Source organism: Pseudophryne corroboree, chromosome 2 (assembly GCF_028390025.1).
Source record: "Pseudophryne corroboree isolate aPseCor3 chromosome 2, aPseCor3.hap2, whole genome shotgun sequence".
Taxonomy (NCBI): domain Eukaryota; kingdom Metazoa; phylum Chordata; class Amphibia; order Anura; family Myobatrachidae; genus Pseudophryne; species Pseudophryne corroboree.
This window is the reverse complement of record NC_086445.1, coordinates 335,062,427-335,082,088: the sequence shown is the minus strand read 5'-3', so window position 1 is coordinate 335,082,088 and position 19,662 is coordinate 335,062,427.

Here is a 19,662-nt window from a genome sequence, read left to right as displayed (position 1 = left end):
CCTTCAGCCAAAACTCGGTTGGCGGAACCCCAACTTACGCCGAGCGTGACAGCAGGCAGGGGAGGTTAGAGTTATGCACTAGGAAAATGAGTTCGAGTTAGGGATAAGGGAAGAAATACTTAAGGAATGCTGCAACATTGGAGGCCTATGTCAGAAGTAACTCTTACAGCACCACAGGAAATAGAAGAAGATGCTGGAGCAACTGCTGCTGCTGGGAGAAGGCATAAAGCCATTAGACCACCAGGGATGTTTGCTGTCAATTATGTAAACATATCGTCCTAGTAGATATGATCAATGTGAACATGGTCATTGTAAACATGCTGCAAGCTGACAGTTTGACTATGTCAACATACTCATGTTGACCTGATGGCTGTCGACATGGCAACAAGTCAAACCACACCTAACTGGAGATATGGTTTATTTGCTAGTATATCTGCCTCACCTCCCAATAAGTTGCTGTAATATATATGTTGATAATGATTACTATATTTGCTGTTTGTTAAAGTAAATTAATTTAAAAAAGTCAACATCAGTCCAATATTCTGACCCTGTTGTCTATAAAGCTTGGGGACAATTAATATGTACTACGTTATGTTTTTTTTTCCCTATAAGACTACTTCAGGGCAGAAGAATATAAGATTCCTCATACAGTACTGTAGATTTAGGAAAGTAATAAAGTTGAAACAAAGGTATTGGGTAAAAATAGTTTGCATCTCTATCACCAGGCATCGTGGCCTAGTGGTGAGGTGCACTACTCCCCCTGCTCATGGTCCCGGATCGAGATTCCTGGAAAAAGCAAATAAATTTAGCACAGCTACGATCATCTTTCCTGACATATAGGGGGACGCCTTGCTTAGGGCTAGCCCATCCCGCATGTCAGTGCCGGCCCCACCACAGAAGTGCAAAGGCATCGCACAGCGGCGATGCCTTTGCACTTCAGGAGTAGCTCCCCGGCCCGCAGTGGCTGCATATTACGTCACGCAGCTGCCGCGGCCCGCCCCCCCGTTCGGTCCGGACACGCCTGCGTTGCCCGGACTGCGCCTACAAAATGGCAGCCAAACGCCGCTGTTTCGCACCCTCCCACCCATCGATCACCTATGCCTGTCAATCAGGCAGAGGCAATCGCTGTCCTGCTACGGCCTTCGGCCATCCGGCATGCGCAGGCGCACTATGGCGCCGGTGCATGCGCAGCAGGGACACGTTTGTTCTGCTGCGTTAAAACACAGCGAGCGAACGGGTCGGAATGACCCCCTTAGTCCGTTGTGGGAGGAAGTGTTTTTTCCGGGATACCATTGGCACATGCATGCAATCCCACAATGATGTATTGCTGAGTGTCTTTCAATGTGTATCAGTCTCCTGTCCTTCTTCAGGGAGTTTAAAAATGTGCCGTCGTGGACAGTGGCGGATCCAGGGGGGGGGGCACTCGGGCCCGTGCCCCCCCTGTCATTTCTGGCCTCCGTCCCCTCCGTCCCCCGTTCTCCCTCTGCGCTCCCCCGTTCTCCCCCGGCGCCGCACAGGGAGATGACGGGCGCCCGCTGAGATTGTGTTACCAGCGGGCGCTCGTCTCCCTGCACAGCGGTAGCCGGAGGCAGGAGCTCAGTACTGAGCTCCGGCTTCCGGCGCTGTCACTGTGCGCCGTGCGCTATGGGAGAGACGCCAGTCATGTCTCTCTCATAGTGCTGAGGAGCGGACGCCCAGGGAGGATTAGGACTGCAGCGGCGCGGGAACGGGGCTCGGTAAGTATGTTTTTTTCTTCTTTAATGCAGCGGGGGCATCTCCTGGGGGCAAACTACGGGGGACATTACTACTGGGGGGCATCAACAAGGGGCATTACTACTGGGGTGGCAAACTACTGGGGGCATTATAACCTGGGGGCATCACTACTGAGGGGTCATCTATTGGGGGCAGCTACTGGGGGACATTTTTACTGGGGGCCATCTACTGGGGGCATAACTACAGGGCGGTCATCTATTGGGGCAAACTCGTAGGGGGCATTATTACTGGTGGGGTCATCTATTGGGGGTAGCTACTGGGGCATTATTACTGGGGGGCATCTACTGGGGGCATTACTACTGGGGGGGTCATCTATTGGGGGCAGCTACTGGGGGACATTTTTACTGGGGGGCATCTACTGGGGGCATTATTACTGGGGGGCATCTACTGGGGGCATTACTACTGGGAGGTCATCTATTGGGGCAAACTTATAAGGGGCATTACTACTGGGGGCAAACTACTGGAGGACATTATTACTGGGGGGTATCTACTGGGGGCAAACTGCTGGGGGACATTATTACTGGGTGGCATCTACTGGGGGCAAACTACTGGGGGACTATTACTGGGGGCCAACTACAAAGGTGCCAACTACTGGCGGCGAAACTACAGGGGCATTACTACTGGCGGCTTAACTACAGGGGCATTACTACTTGGGGGCTAAACTACAGGGGGGCCAAACTACTGGGGGCTTAACTACAGGGGCCAAACTACTGGGGGATAACTACAGGGGCCAAACTACTGGGGGCATTACTACTGAAGGCTAAGCTACAAGGGGGCATAACTACAGGGACTAAACTACAATGGGGCAAACTACAGGGGGGCATTACTACTGGTGGCTAAACTACTGGGGGCATTACCACTGGGAGGCTAAACTAAAGGGGGCAGGGGTAAACTACTGGGGTCATGACTGAAGGGGAATTACCACTGGGGGCATAATGACTGGGGGCATTACTACAGGCAACATTACTACTGGGGGCAATACGGGCATTGCAAAAGGGCACCACTACTTGGGGGTCTATATAAGGGGCACTACCAGTACAGTGGACATTGCATAATGAGCGCTACAACTGTGGGCATTGTATAAGAAGCGCCACCTCACATGCACCGAAGCCGCATGCAAATGTACTTGCCCCTTCCATGGTGCCCCCCCTATCATTTTCTTCTGGATCCGCCCCTGGTCGTGGATGTGGTCAAGTTTTTAACAGTGCCTAATGGTGATGACATTAGTTGGCATGTTGCAATCTGTAAAGCAGGTGTATGCACACATAATTGTCCAGGTTAAGATGAATATATGAGTGGGCATTTACCAGAATGGTATTGCAGTGAAGAATCTTTTGGATTGTAGGTGGCTGCCTCTTAGGTTTACAAATCAATATAGTATGTCCATATTCTAGTGATACTATGTGTCTACAATTACCATAGATAGTTCCTATGTACTCAACTTTATTTAGGTAATGGGTATATTGTATGGTGGGTACCTTGGTGTGTATGCATTATACCATGGTAACTGGTGTATGTTGGCTGATTTTGTATTTTTGTGGTATAGAAGGGTGTAGGGTATGACATATTGTGGGTTTAATTGGTATAGATTCCGAGGTTGGTTAGTAGTTGTTGCCATATTTGAGGTTAAGTCTGGTTCACAGTTTTTATCCCATAATTCTGGTGTAGGTTCTAAGGTTGGTTGGTAGTTGTTGCCATATTTGGGGAAAAGTCTGATTTACAGTTTTTATCCCATAATTGTTGTTTTGACCTACTAAAGTTGTTTCATTTGAAAGTTTTCAGTGTGAAGATCCATCTCAGTACTTCTCTGTTGATGATCTTTTTGAAATTCCCTCCTCTCCAGTTCTTGGATATTTTTTGGATGTTTGTAAAAGTGATGTCCCTTGGATTCTGTTTATGGTGTATTTTGAAATGGTGGGAAAGATTGTGAGTCTCAATCCCTTTTCTAATGTTCATGATACTGTATGTTCAGAATTCCTGATTTTTAATTTCCAGGTTGTCCTGCCCACAAATTGAAGTTTACAGGGGCATTCAATCAAGTGCTATTGCATGATGTATGTTGTTAAATGCAGTATTCTTCTTTTTTTAGTGTTGGATTTAAAATGGTCTATCTTCTCAGGTGCTGGTGTTCCCTAGTCTGAAGTTGGTGCTTAAGTTCAGGTGCTTGTTTGTGGATGAGTCTAAGTTTCTCTGGCAGTAGGTCAGCTAGGATCTCATCTTGATAAGTACATATGTGCTAGTGTTTGGTATGTATCTTATGTAGCCAATAAATTCAAATTTGCTTTCATTACACAATTCAATCAAAATACCAAACAGCTACAGAAGATGCTTACCAAACACTGGCACATACAACTAAGAGTACCTCTAATTGGTTATAGTTTGAGAAAACAGATCTTGTTGGGGGCAAATAGATGCCAAAGATCAGATTCCCAAAGGAAAATACTATCACTATGTGTCCAGGGAACAGAAATATCCAGAAGCAATTAGATATAGGAGAACAAGGGCCTTTGAGTCCAGATACCGAGAGATGACAACAAGGCATTACCAAGATCGGAAATACGAACGACCTGGAGGACAACAAGACTATAGATATAGAAAGCAACGACAATCTATATCAAGATCAAGAAATCGATCTAGACAATCCTCCTCAAGAAAGGAACACATGAAATCACACAGGGGGTCATCACATAGACCCATCCATAGGAAACCCACACACCACACACAAGAAAGGAGAGATACCGAAATATCTACTCGAGTATCCAAAACCCCTTTTTTAGAAGAAAGGACATGGTTATTGGATGGACGATCGAATGCACATCGAACCAACAGAAGTCCACAAACAAACAGTCACCCATAGGAACCTCCAATAGAGAAGAGCCCCCATTGAAAAAGAAACATAAATATAAAAAAGAGGGTGTCGTGGGGGAACAAAATGGGAAAAGAAGAAGAAGAAAATAGCCAAGGAATCTGTAATTACAGAAATACAATCCCCAGAGGTGAGAAATCCTGTCTATAATCTAAGACATAGAGTTTCAACAAAAGAAGAAGAGAAAATCTTAAAGAAGGGCCTGAAATATGCTCCAACATCAAATATGGGAGAATTCGACAAGTTTGTCGATATCCAAAAATTTGTGCGAAAAATTACATTAAAAACTTTTTTTGCAACAAAAGGGGAAGAACAAACACCATCCAACGAAGAACATCCAGAAACAAGGAGTGAAAACACAGAACAGGAAGAAGGGTCAAAGAGAAAGAAGAAAAATAAATCCACATTCTATCCTTCGTACATCAAAGGCAACTTTATCTAGACCTTCACAAAGGTAGTACTAGATGAAGTGGAGCATCTAAAGAAAATTTGCACCAAGCCAAATCTCACCAAAAAGGAGAAAGGTATGATTTAAAATCTGGCTAAAGATGAGACAATAGTGATTAAGCCTTGTGATAAAGGAGGTGGAATTGCCATTCTTGATAAAGAGAATTACACCAAAGAGGTTTATAGACAACTGGCCGATACCACAATTTATGGCAAATTAAAAGGAAATCCCAGCAATAAAATCAAAGAGAATTTTGAACAACTAATGCAGGAACATCTGAAAAAAGGAGGAATCTCTAAAGAGGAGTATGACTACATTGATGTATTAGATTCAACCACTCCAAGCATATACATACTCCCTAAGATTCATAAAGATCTTAACAATCCACCCGGAAGACCTATTATTGCTGGAACCAATAGCTTGACATCTAATCTATCATCGCTTATAGATTCCTTTCTGCAACCTCTAGTAGTAAAGAGCAATTCCTACTTGAAGGATACAGGGGACACACTCAATAAACTGAGAAACTTCGAATGGAACACGGATCGTATCCTCGCCTCAGCAGATGTTACATCATTATACACTTGTATCCAACATACCAAAGGATTGGAAGCAATAACATGGTCCTTGGATAAGTCAGATTATTCTTTAGAAAAAAAGAACTTCATTATCGATGCCATAAAATTTATTCTAGAGAATAACTATTTCTTTTTCAACGGCGATTTCTACATACAACGCATGGGAACCGCAATGGGAACTAAATTTGCCCCAAGCTACGCCAATTTATTCATGAATTATTGGGAAGAAAAGAACATCTACAGCAGCGTAGCTTGGGGCTCCCAGTTGATAAAATGGCACAGATATATAGTTGACGTGTTACTTTTATGGGAAGGCAGTGAGAACTCCTTGTTGGAATTTTTTAAATCAATTAATTAGAATGAATTCAACATTAACCTCACTTTGTCACACAGCAAAATTCAAATAAACTTTTTGGATCTGACCCTTTATATAGAAGACAATAACATACAAACAAAAACTTTCCATAAACCAACAGATGTCAATACCTATATACCCACGGACAGCCAACATCACAATACTTGGCTTAATGGAGTACCAAAAAGCCAATTCCTACGTGTGAAACGCAACTGCAGCAAGAAAGAAATCTGCAAGGACCAAATGGAACAGATGAAGCGCAATTTTATGGAGAAGGGATACAATGAAGAGATGTTGAACCAAGTAATTGAGGAAACAGAGAAAAAAGAAAGAGAAACTCTGCTGCAACCAATAGAGATAGAGGGAAACCAAAAAGAGAAAGATAAGGATAAGTTCAAATGGGCATTCATCACCAAATATGATGCCCAACATAAGCAACTGGAAAGAATATTTCAAAAAAATTGGCACCTCCTCCAACGGGATCCAGTTTTGAACAAAATAATCCCCAACAAACCCTCATTCATATACCGCAAGTCTAAAAATCTCAAGGATCATTTAGTAAAAAGCACTCTTCCATTACCATCAAGAAGTTTGATCAGAACTAAAGGATTCCACAGGTGTGGTATGTGTATAGGCTGTCGAAACATCAGAGATTCCAACTCTAAATACACAGAACTTAAGATCAATAACAAATCCATGAGAATCACAGACTTCATCACCTGCAACACCCCGAATGTTGTGTACCTAGTGGAATGCTCCTGTGGACTAGCGTACATAGAAAGGACAACGAGACAATTAAAAATAAGAATCTTAGAGCATTTAAGAAACATTAAAAAAGGACTCCAAACACACCACCTCTCAAATCACTTCAAAAGCCATCATAACTGCTCGATTAATCATGTAGAAAGATTAGTTGGCTTAAAACATATTAAAGCAACATGGAAAGACAAAAATGTGGAAAGTAGATTGGCTAGAACAGAAATGCGAACAATTTTTTAATTAAAAACATTAAATGCCAGGGGACTCAATCAAGATTTTGAGCTCGAATGGTTTATATAAAATATCTAATTATCAGAATATTCACATACAATGTGATTCCACCCTCTTTTTCCTCACAGTCTGTCATAGAATCCTTACACATGTATCACCTTTGTGTCATTTTTCATCACCTTTTTTCTTTTTTTGAAATAAAACTTCATTGTCTACAAAAGCGATTTTTCATTAATGTAATTTCATCTCTCAAATAGTGCCTTAGTGGAAATTGTGAATGAACAAATACACAGAAGACTTCTGGATAAAACAACTCTGACATTTATGTGAAGTTCCACTTGGGACCGTTGCCGGTGAAACCACCGAATTTCACTACAAACCCCAGAATACTTCCTGTTTAAGAAATTCAGGCTGTATCACGGTATGAGACTTCCGGGACACAGAAACTACAATACCCAGAATCCCCACATCATCAGTTCCTGGCCTGCGCTCTCAACCGCGATGGAAACGAAGACTTCCGGTTTCTAAAAACTACATTACCCAGAAGCCGCGGTTCGTCACTTCCGGTCGCGGTGGTTCAATAAGACTCTCTTCACTCCCTTATGGTCTTCTAACATGTTCCACCACCTCCTAAGACATACACCACTTTTACCACCAATACATACATTTATAATAGAAGATATAGAAGCTATTTTCACATACGTCTCACCGGGACCATCCGGAACCGGAAGTGACGTCATCAAGTTCACATCCCGGACATTTACTATAAATTCATTATCAATACAGTCCTCCATCAGCCTTGACAAAGAGTGACCTACTCGAAACGCGTTGGCTGAGGACTATTGCCTGCTGGACATCGCCCCACCCATTCTGTGGGAAAGGTATGACCACTTGTGTATTTTTACTATTCAGTCCGATAGGGTACCGGTCCCTTTGTGCTGGATCGAGTTGGTCTGACCAATCCCCATCACGGATGGGCAGCCTCCTGCAGCCAATATTTTACTTTTATTGGTTTTGTTTGTAATTTTATTAAAACATTGTTACACTTTTATAAAAGTCTCCATCTAATTGAAAGAAGACAAAGATACCTTGATGTGCTTATTGCACATGACATCATCTGTGAGTACTGGTACGAACCTTTTTTCACAAAAAGATACCTTTATAAGAGGATTACGCACTATATAAGTGTAAGGAAGGTACGCGCAATAGAGATCAATTCTTGCTGTTCCATCTTGTATATTTCGAATTGTGATTGAAGTATGGGGGATATGGTCTCGGCATAAAAGATACCTTGATAGGCTTGCTATCAACTTTGTTTTGTGTAAGTGGAGGTATGCACCCGTTTCAGAAGCATTTCTGATCGTGATATTTGTCTTAACCATCTTCAGAAAGAAACTTTGATGAGTTTAATGATACATTTAAATATGTAAGCCAGAACATTTGGATAAGAAAACCAAAGGGGAATAAGAAAAATACCTGTACGACCGACATACTCCGATATTTATGATAAGTACTGATTTTCCATTTCTCTCAGCACCAACCCTCTTCACCACCTTTGCCACTTTATTTCTAGATGCCACATTCGAAATTAAATAAAATGCATTAATAGTTATGAACACGTCATGCTTCACTGCAAATAGTGTTTCTTTTTTAATCCTTTTTTTATCAGGAAAGAAGAAAATAATAATCCTAAAGATTTAGACATGAAATGATAATGTGAAGAAAGACAATTGTGTTTATTTCTAATAAAGTAGTTTTCCATGTTGTCATGTCTTTATTTAGTATATAATGTAGAAATACTAGTTCTAGCAGACCATCATTTCCAGGACTTGTGAGAATTGAATTCCTACATTTGCCACAAGCATAGTGGAACTTGTAGTTCCATAAGGCCCAGCATGGGCAGGCTGTCATTGGTTTCTAAGACCTACAGTAATTAGGCTTGTACATTCCCTTCAGCATTGCACTGGCTTTACCTCTATACAGTACTTGATGTGAAAAGGCAGGATTTGGTTCTTACAATATCACACAATTTTGAGACTTCCTGTAAGCAGCCTAGCCTGTCATAGATTGGTGCATGCTTTGTCTCTTTTGTTGGTACTCCATGCTATTTGTTCCTTATATAAATTTGGATGGGTATTTCATTGTTTTCAAAAAATTAATGATGTATTATTTTTCAATCTCCTTCTCCTTCAAAACTGAAAATCATCAACTTGCTGATCAGGAGGATGAGGATGACAAGTTACACAACTAGAATGAAAGAATAAAGATACACTTAATGATTTACCTATTACAATTTTTGCACCATACTATTATTATTATTATTATTATCCTTTATTTATATTGCACCACAAGGGATGTGCAGCGCCCAATTACAGAGTACATAAATGAAAATTCGAAACGGGACAATAGTGACTTACAGTTGAAGACAATATAGGACAAGTACAGGGTAAATAACACTGAAATAAGTATCAGAGTGGCAGAAAACCATGGTAATAGGTGCAGTCGAGGATGGTTTAACTAAGAGAAGGATAAGCACTTGAGGATTGAAGGCCCTGCTCTTGAGAGCTTACATTCTAAAGGGGAGGGGCAGACAGACAGGGGTGGCACAGATGGGGTATACAATGAGTGTGGAACAGAGGATTAGAATGAGATTAGGATGGATTTGGTGAAGAAGTGAGTCTTGAGAGCCCATTTGAAGTTTTGTAGAGAGGTGGATAGTCTGAGGGGGAGAGGTAGGTAATTCCAGAGCAAGGGAGAAGCATGTGTGAAATCTTGAAGGGGCGAAGAGGACAGGCGGAAGTGTAAAGGGAGATAAGGTCAGATATGTAAATGTGAGAGGAGTGGGTGAGGGCTTTGAAAGTGAGTGTGAGAAGTTTGAATTGGATTCTGGAAGGGAAGGGAAGCCAATGAAGGGCTAGTAGGAGAGGGTAGGTGGGCATAGTGCATTTGGTGAGGAAAATGAGCTGAGCTGCAGTGTTGAGGATAAATTGGAGTGGAGAGAGGTATTTGTCAGGTACGCTAGATAGGAGAAGATTACAGTAGTCCAGCCTGGAAATGACCAGTGAGTGGATAATGATCTTAGTGGCATCCTGGGTGAGAAAGGGTCTAAACCTGGAAATATTTTTGAGATGAAAGTGGCAGGTTTGTGAGAGGTGCTAAATGTGTGGTTTGAAGGAGAGGGAGGAGTCAAGGATTACTCCAAGGCAGTGTACTGGTGGGCTAGAGGAGATAGTAGTGCCATCAATAGATAATTACATTTTGGGAGGTGAGGTTGTGCGGGAGGGTGGGAAGATGATCAGCTCAGTCTTAGACATGTTAGGTTTAAGAAAGCAATGGGACATCCAGGAAGAGATAGCAGAGAGACAGTTGGATACATGAGTGAAGAGAGCAAGGGAGAGGTCAGGGGAGGAAAGGTAGACTTAAATGTCATCAGCATAGAGATGATCTTAGACATTAAAAGAGCTAATGAGTTCACCTAAAGAAGACATATATAGAGAGAAAAAGAGAGGACCAAGAACAGAACCATAGGGGACACCTACAGTTTGTGGAAGTGGGGGGGGGTGGCATCATGAGAGGAGACACAGAATGAATGATCAGATAGGTAGGAGGACAGCCAGGAGAGGGCAGTATAACGCAGACCAAGGAAGTGAAGGATTTGAAAAAGGAAAGGGTGGTCCACAGTGTTGAAAGCAGCATAGAAGTCGAGGAGAATAAGCAGAGTAGTGGCCATTAGATTTTGCTGCATAGAGGTCATTGCAGACTTTTGTGAGGGCAGTTTCAGTGGAGTGGAGAAAATGGAAACCAGTCTGGAATGGGTCAAGCAGTGAGTTGGAGGAAAGAAAGGCACTAAGGTGGTTGTAGACAATATGCACAAGAAGTTTAGAGGCAAAGGGAGGAGAGAAATGGGTCGGTAATTGGAGAGAGTGTTTGGATTGAGGGTAGGTTTTTTAAGAATAGGGGAGGCAAGAGCATGCTTGAAGGCAAAGGGGACAGTGCCTGATGAGAGGGAGAGATTGAGAAGGTGGACAAGATGGGAACAGGCAGAAGGAGAGAGGTATTAGAGGAGATGAGAGGGGATTGGGTTAAAAGGGGAGGTGGTGGGAGGGAGGAATGGATGAGGGCAATGACTTCCTCACCAGATACATGGGAAAAAGATGTCAGAGTTGGTGAGAGGGATGGAGAGGGGTATTGAGGGATGGAGGTGGCTGGTTGCTGACGGTCTGGTGGGATGTGCTGTCCTGGCATATGGAGTCATACTTCCATTAATTTTGCTATGTACTGTAGTCATTATTTTAGCATTCACAATGTCAACATGGTCTGAATGTCAACATGGTCATTATTTTGACATTGTCACTATTGACAGTCAAAATGCTAACAGTTTAGGATTAGATGGCAGTTAGGGTTAGGGTAGGGTTTGGGCTTAAACACTGAAAAAAAAACTCTGTTTAAACATGACCACTATACACAATGTTGACATGACAACCTATTGACATTATGACCATATAAAGATTATGCATGTCAATATGTTACTGTAACAAATTGGGTCCTTACTGTTAACCCTCTTACCACACCATGTGCTGTTGATTTACTGGCTGGCATGTGTCTACTTGCCTATCATCTCAGAATTCCTCTGTAGCTGCAGTCTGGCAGAGCACGGACACAACCATCTTGCCAGAGGCTCATCTTAAACTGTTACAGCCATTAACAGATTATCTTTGCTGAACATGACTTTAATGTCCAATCTTCTGTTGGAGCTCCCTATTTAATCCACTCTCTGCCACCTGCCCATTGCCAGTATAATTAGTATTCTAGGTTTCCTTGTTTCCTGTTTCAGAAGCAGTGCTCTGTTCCTTGGTTTTTGGGCATCTGTTAAAGTTTCCCTCTGGCGTTAATCAGACTGCTCCTAATCTACCATTTGATTCAGCCCTGTACTCAGTGCTCTTCATTCTGCAACAAGGAATCATCATCTTTTCTCCATGTTGTAATCAGTGCTCATCTTACAGCATGGTTCTGTCTGCTGCCTGCAGTATTACTGTACCTGGGTCTTCAACTAGTTTCTGCTATTCCATAGCTTCCTCCATTCAGCCTCTAACACTACCTGGTACATCTATGTACAAAGCTGCTATCATTGACTGTAGCCGGTTCTACAGTACAGCTGCTATTGCAGACACACATGTTCTAGTGTATTACAGACTGAAGCATCTTAAACTCATAGCACTTACATGTTCTAATTTATATACATGTATACTGCAGCTGCTACTGCCAGGTAGCTTACTTGCGTTAACATAGTTTTACTCTATTTTCCTGTGTCTCATTTAGGGTGTTACTGAATGATGAGAAGTATTATTTACCATGTTAGTTTCATTCACTCCAGTGTAAGCTAGTAATACCCTGCGTCCCCAGTCCAGAGTACAATACAAACTGAGAATCTAACAGTCACATGCTGACATAATGTCCATGTCTATATTCTGAATGTTGACATGTAAACCATGTGGTATATGTAATAGGTTCCGAGTTTGCTGAAGGTGCAAGGTGTTAGACAAGATTGTCCATATTTGTAAAGCACCAATAATTTACAAGACAACACCAATTGCACCTACCACATATATAGATGACAGGGTTAATACTCAGGGGTCTATTTACTAAGCCCTGGATGGAGATAAAGTCTCTGGAGATAAAGCACCAGCCAATCGGCTCCTAACTGCCAGGTCACAGGTTTTATTTTAAAAATGACAGTTAGTAGCCGATTGGCTGGTACTTTATTTATCTCCAGCCAAGGCTTAGTAAACAGACCTATCAGTATCATATAGGACTGCTACACACCAGTCCATATAATGCAATTCAATAGTCTAGTAATAAGGGTCCCAATGCTCCAGTATAGATTGTCTGCTTCACTACTCAGCAAATGTCACTTGGCACTGGTTATGTGCAGGCTTATTTTCCAGGTAGAACATTGCTTACCAATTAGTATGGCATCTCATGGAGTCGGCAGAACTTTCTCCCCTTTACCAGTGATCCAGTTTACTGGATTTTGCCTTTCATTGCTGACTGAAATTATAAGTGACCACGCTGCTCTAAAGTCTTGCTGCAGCATTGAACTTTATATCATCCTCTGCTGCCGCTGACCTCAGCTGTATTCCCTGAGAAACTTCACTGTTTACTAGCTACCAGGATCTCCCACTTCTGGATGAGTGGACATACTCTTCTCCTATCTGGTCACTCTATTACTATGCCAACATGTTCCTACCATTATCCAGGCTTCATCAGGGCTATCATGTTACCAGTGTGTGGCAGTCAATAAGTCTCCATACTTACTGATAAGCAGCATTCCACCTGGACAATAATGCCTGCATAGAACCAGCACCAAGTGACATTTGCTGAGTAGTGAAGTGGATAATCTACACTGGAGTATTTGGACCCTGATTACTGCACATATTATAAGACTATTAAATTGCATTATACGTAATGGGATGTAGCAGTCCCATATGAAACTGAGTATTAACCCTTTAATCTGAATATGTGGAATGTGCAATATTGCACAAAAAGAATTGCATACCATATTTGTCTTATAGACTAATATCTTTGTGTAATCAATTGTACAGTATATGCAGTACTGCAGTGAATTTGACATTTTGTGTATTTTCTACCCCAAATAAATGGAAAAGGTTATTTTAAGAGGATACACTCCTTATTTGATTTGATAATACTAGACACTAATAAGGTAGACAAGGAAGTTCTGAGTGTGCTTCAGATCTCCATGTCACTTGCAAAATAATTTTGTAATACACCCTTAATTTTGACTTGATTCTCATAAATGGGACTAATAGAAGAAATTTGGATTATGTTTATAACTAAAATTGAAATGCTTTTCTTAAGCTGATTTTTTTTATTCTCTTTTTGTTTTATTTTAACACAAAATACAAATTACAAAAGTACACACAGCAGTACATAAAAATCTGAAAATTGGGGATCATTCCAAGTTGACCGCTCGCTAGCAACTTTTTGCAGCGCAGTGATAATCTTAACCGTGGCTAAACTGCGCATGCATATGCACTGCATTGCACAGTCGCGTCGTACGAGTACAAAGTGGTTCGTTGCTGAGCGATGGATTTAACAAAGAATCCATTCGCACAGCCGAACACACGGTGATTGACTGGGAGAGGGCATTTATGGGTGTCAACTGACCGTTTTCAGGGAGTGGTTGGAAAAACGCAGGCATGTCCAGGCGTTTGCAGGGCAGGTGTCTGACATCAAATTCGGACCAGACACGATGAAATGATTGCAAGGGCTGAGAAAGTCTAGAGCTACTTAGAAACTGCACAAACAAATTTCGGCCCGCTCGGCAGCACACGCGTTCGCACACTTGCAAAGCGAAAATACACTCCCCCATAGGCAGCGACTATTTGATCACAAGCCAGCAAAAAGTTGCTAGCGAGTGATCAACTCGGAATGACCCCCATAGTCATAGCAGCCAACGTGTACAGCACATAAGTTGAGGAAGCATAAGAAAATTAAATAACATACAATAACAGATTCCTGTTACGATAGTTAACATGTACTGGAAAAAGGGGTAAGACGATCAAATGTCTACAACCATGGGGATAAGACGATCAAATGTCTACAACCATTCCAATCACACTTTGTGATTAAACAGACCAAAACATTTTAAAACTTCAATCATCTTTATTTCATATGGATCAACTACATGGGTATTTCCGTTTTAAACGTTAACATTAAAAACCATGTTTTAAATGTTTCTTTTCATATGTCATAGGGATTTTCCTCATTTTCTAAAGAGTGCGCCCACACAAGAGCCTTCCCTCTGTCCCTTTTTCCAGTACATGTACTCTCTGGCTCTGGGCGCACCACCAACAAGGACAACGTCATCTATCTAAGTTAAAAACAGGTGTTTTTTTCTTTTCTTTCCAATTTTGGAGTATCTATTTGTCAATTTTTGGTTCTCTCGTATTAATACTGTATCAAATTGACCGGTGCCCGATCGCCCCCTGTCTAGACGATAGTTAACATATAAAACCACTCAAATGACACAATGTTAACTATACTGTAGTATCAGATGATGTTAAAGGAGGCCGTACGTATATGAGTATAAAGTGTACTACTGTATATCCATAATATACCAAAATTCAGATATAACCAAAGTGACATTACAGGGAAGAAGGAGGGGGTCCTGTCTGACTGGATGCTAGGTTCGTATACAGAGGCAAGTAAAGATCAAAAGGTACAAAAGACAGAAAGTCCGGCAGATTATACAATTATCTGAATTCAGTACATAGGAAATAACATAAAGGTTGATCCTAAGCCCTTATCAAAGCCATACCATGCATTGAAGCTACCCTATATCCCAGACAGTAAGTAATATGTAACACAGTACAGTGTATTATAGTATATTAAAATGTTCTCATGACCAGACAGAACAGTTAAAATGTGCAGAGATAGCTTGTTGAGGAATCAAAATCCCCCATGATATCAGTGGGACACATGGTATCAAGGTGATTAATATATAATCCCCACCTTTTATAAAAAGTGTTTATACGAGTTTCAATAAAGAATGTCTAATAAATGGTTCCAAACATCAGAGATATAAGGAGCTATTGGTTTTGTCCAGTATCTCAAAATGGCCTTCTTCGCCACAGTCAGAATAAAGGTGAGAAATGGGAATAAAGCATGTTTTGGGACATTTCGCATGTGAGGGACCCAGGCATCAAAATTTCAAAACAGTATAGGAATATCTGACAAGAGAATTATATTTTGGTGACATCTCTAATGAGTCAAATGACCTTGTTCCAGAATCTGGCTACCTTTCTACATTCCCAGAAACAGTAGAACAGATTAGCTCCCAGCTGTTTGCATTTTGGACATAGTCCCTCCTCTTCAGGGACAAAATGGCTTCTCTGTGCAGGTGAGATATACGTTCTATTAATTAACTTTATGTGTGTTTCCTGTAGTGTAGTGCAATAAAGATAGTTTAAGGTATAGGCATAATATTAAAGAATATACTCTGAAGAGTCTGGATCTTTAATAGAAGAAGCCCAGGCTTGGGATGTGATCGACCACACCTTGGTCATAGATGTCCCTATTAATTCAGAATAGAGGTAATTAACTCTATAAGGTTTATTCTAAAGAAGAATTAATAATATCTCCAGTTTATCTGAGTGAGGTAATAAGAGAGACGTTCAGGTAAATGTTTGAGCAAAATCACGGAGTTGTAGGTACATAAAAAAATCAGTCTTGGAAATACCAAACCTTTCCTGTAATTGTTAAAAAGAATAAAGAGCCCCTCCCGGATCAAAAACATATTTTATTTGTGCAACTCCCGCTTCTTTCCATTCCAGAACTTTTGCATTGTCAAGACCAGGCAGGAAATCAACATTACCCCATATTGATATATATTTAGTATTTAGAGACGGGCGTTCCAGTCTTTTAGTTATAGCTAACCAGGACAAGTAAGTATCATGAAAAAAATATTCTCTCTAATCTGTTTAGGGATTTTAACCCTAGGAGTTTGTAGGTGAGCTCCAGGCGAGTAGAGATATAAGAGGTCCTGCTCCAATTTTAGGTTAATAAACGTGGAATCTTCCAACAACCACCCCTTAATATACCGAAAATGAGTAGAGTTTGAAATGCTTTTAAGTCTGGGAATCTAATTCCCCCACGTGATTTGTCTAGGATGAGCCTTTGGTACACTATACAGGGTTTCTTGCCCTGCCATAAGAATTTTAAGAGTTTGCATCTATTTTTACATACGTCAGATGTTGTCATCCTTATTGGAAGCATTAACATTAATTAAGTTATTTTAGGGAAAATAACCGATTTTATGACAGCATTCCTGCCAAGAAGCGACAGCGGTAGGTGCTGCCATTGCTGAATAAGTTGATCTAATTGCCTAAAAACCTTAAGGAAATTCTCCGCATACAGTATAACTCTCCCAGCAAGTGAGTTAGATATACTCCCAGATATTTAATTTTATCCTGTACTATCATGAAGGATGAGAAGATAGAGGGTGTAAGGTTACAAGAAGTCAGACCACCAAGAGGTAGTACTTCCAATTTATCAAAGTTTATTTTATACCCCACAAAAGAGCTAAATATGGAAATGATAGACAAAATAGCTGGTATAGATCTATCTGGCTGGGAGATCAATAGCAACATATTATCGGCAAATAATGATCATTTGTATTCCATAGAACCAATGCTAAATCCCTGAAAATTGGGGCAATCCCTTAATGCAACAGCCAAGGGTTCAAGCGCTAAAGCAAACAAAAGAGGGGACAAAGGACAACCTTGCCTTGTCCCTCTTTGTACATCAAATGGAACGGACAGCAAACCATTAACCAAAATTTAGGTGTAAGGATTATGATACATAATTTTTATGGTATACAGATAGGTCTCTGGGAATCCAAACCTCTGGTGAGTCTCAAATATATGATCCCATGTTACCATATCAAATGCTTTTTCTGCATCAAGAGATAAAAGAACCTCCAGGGCTGAATTCCCAGAAGACCCCAAATTCTGTATCAAGGTCAGTACCTTGTGGACATTGGTAACTTGGTCCTTGTGAACTATAGAAGGAATTATTACCTTTAAACGGTCCGCCAGAATTTTCCTGAAAATTTTATAGTCAGAATTTAATAAGGAAATAGGTCTGTATGAGGCTGGTGAGCTGGGATCCCTCCTTGATTTAGGTAATACTCTAACCACTGCAGCATTTAAATATAAAGGCATGTTCCCTGACGTAATTATAGAATTATAAAAATGAGTCAATATTGGTGTTATGTGAATCTGAAGCAACCTACAGTATAAAACTCGCCACTGAGCCCATCGGGCCAGGGAACCTTAGGAGGTTTCAAGTTTTCAATAGCTCTATCCACTTCAGTCCCCGTGAAAGGAGCCAACAGTGCCTCCACCTGTGGAGGGGTGATTTGTGGTAAAGCAATAGATTCCCAAATTTAATTTTTATTCTCTAAGGAAATAGGAACCTGCTTATACAGTACAAGTTAGAATAAATATCCGTAAAAATGCAAATAATATTCGAACCCTTAGAATGAATAGCGCCAGTTTCATCCTACAATGCCACTATGATAGTCGGAGGACCCTGTCCCTGGAGCAAGTGAGATAACATTTTCCTGACTTGTTTCCAAATCGATAGAACCTATATCTCGATGACATAGTCCTTTTGGCTGCTTCCTGAGATATCATAGTGTTGAACTGAGATATACTTTGAAAGTATTTGGTCTTATTAATCGAAGTAGGGTTATGAGAAAAAATCCGATAGGACGCAGATAGAGAGTTTTTAGCTTTAAGGAACTCTACTGATTGGGATGCATTATGCGCTTTCATGTATGAAATTAGATGTCCTTTTTCTGCCTGCCAGAATAAAGATGGGTTGGATTCATGTTCAGTGTTGTTACATATGTAGTCCTGCCAGACTGATTTTAAAAAAGAGCAGAAGCTGTGAGAAGAGGACAAAAAGATCGGAAATCTCCAATGCTTGTAGGAGCCCTGGTTTGCATGTGTACCTAACCTAAGCCATGCTGCAGCTTGGTCAGATAAGGCTGTTGGTTCTATTTCTATTCTAGAAGTAACCAAAACTAGACTATTTGAGACCAGGAGGTAATCTAATCGTGAGAGTGACCCATGGGCTGCCGAAACACAAGTGTAGGAGCAGGAAGAGGGGTTCCTGTCCCTCCAAACATCACTAAGACGTAATTGGTCACACGAGAATTTTATTCCCAACTGTGAAGAAATGTTACATCTAGACATAGGGCCACTACGATCCAGAAGGGGTGAGGTCACTGTGTTGAAATCCTCCCTAGTATAAGTTTAGAATCGAGGAATTTATACAATTTCTTTATCAATGTGATAAAAAATGGTCTACAGTAAATAGTGGGTGCATAAACTGAACATAGTAGTAAGCGTTGTTTGTTAAGTGTAACATCTATAAACACAAACCTACCATGAGGATCACTAAACATAAAATGTATCACATAATTTATCGAGTTTTTCAGCAGAATGGCAACCCCTCTAGCATTTTAATTGTAAAAAGAATAACCAGCTACTCGATACCGATATTTTGCTAACTTTTCATGTTCTGAATCTGTGAGGTGTCTCTCCTGTAAGAGAGCACCGTCAATACCTAGCTTATTTAAGTATAGCAAAACATTAGTTCTCTTAGCCGGGGAATTAATACCCCCTACATTAAAAGTGCATATCTTCAGTGTCGCCATATTGTCACATATATAAGGAGAATTACTTACAATGAACAGTTGCTAATACACTCAAAGGTCAAGACCTTTATGACAGACAGAATATACATAGACCATAGCATGATAATACTCAAATTATAGTGTTGTACCTCAGGAAGGAACGATCCAGTCAGACAGGAGTGGGAGAAGGAGGGACATAGGAGTGGAGGAACAAATAAATCAGCTATCACAAAAGCACAACCATTAGCATTGAAAATAAACAATAAACTAGCAATAACCAAGGCACATGCGAGCACATGCGAGCATGTGCCTAATGCAATAGTTTGCCATAACGAGCATAAGGAATGTCCCAACACTAAAGGGATAGGCCGTAGCTCATCAAGAAATTAATAAGAACCCCCCAGGTGACAAGAGGGCCCGGCTAAACAA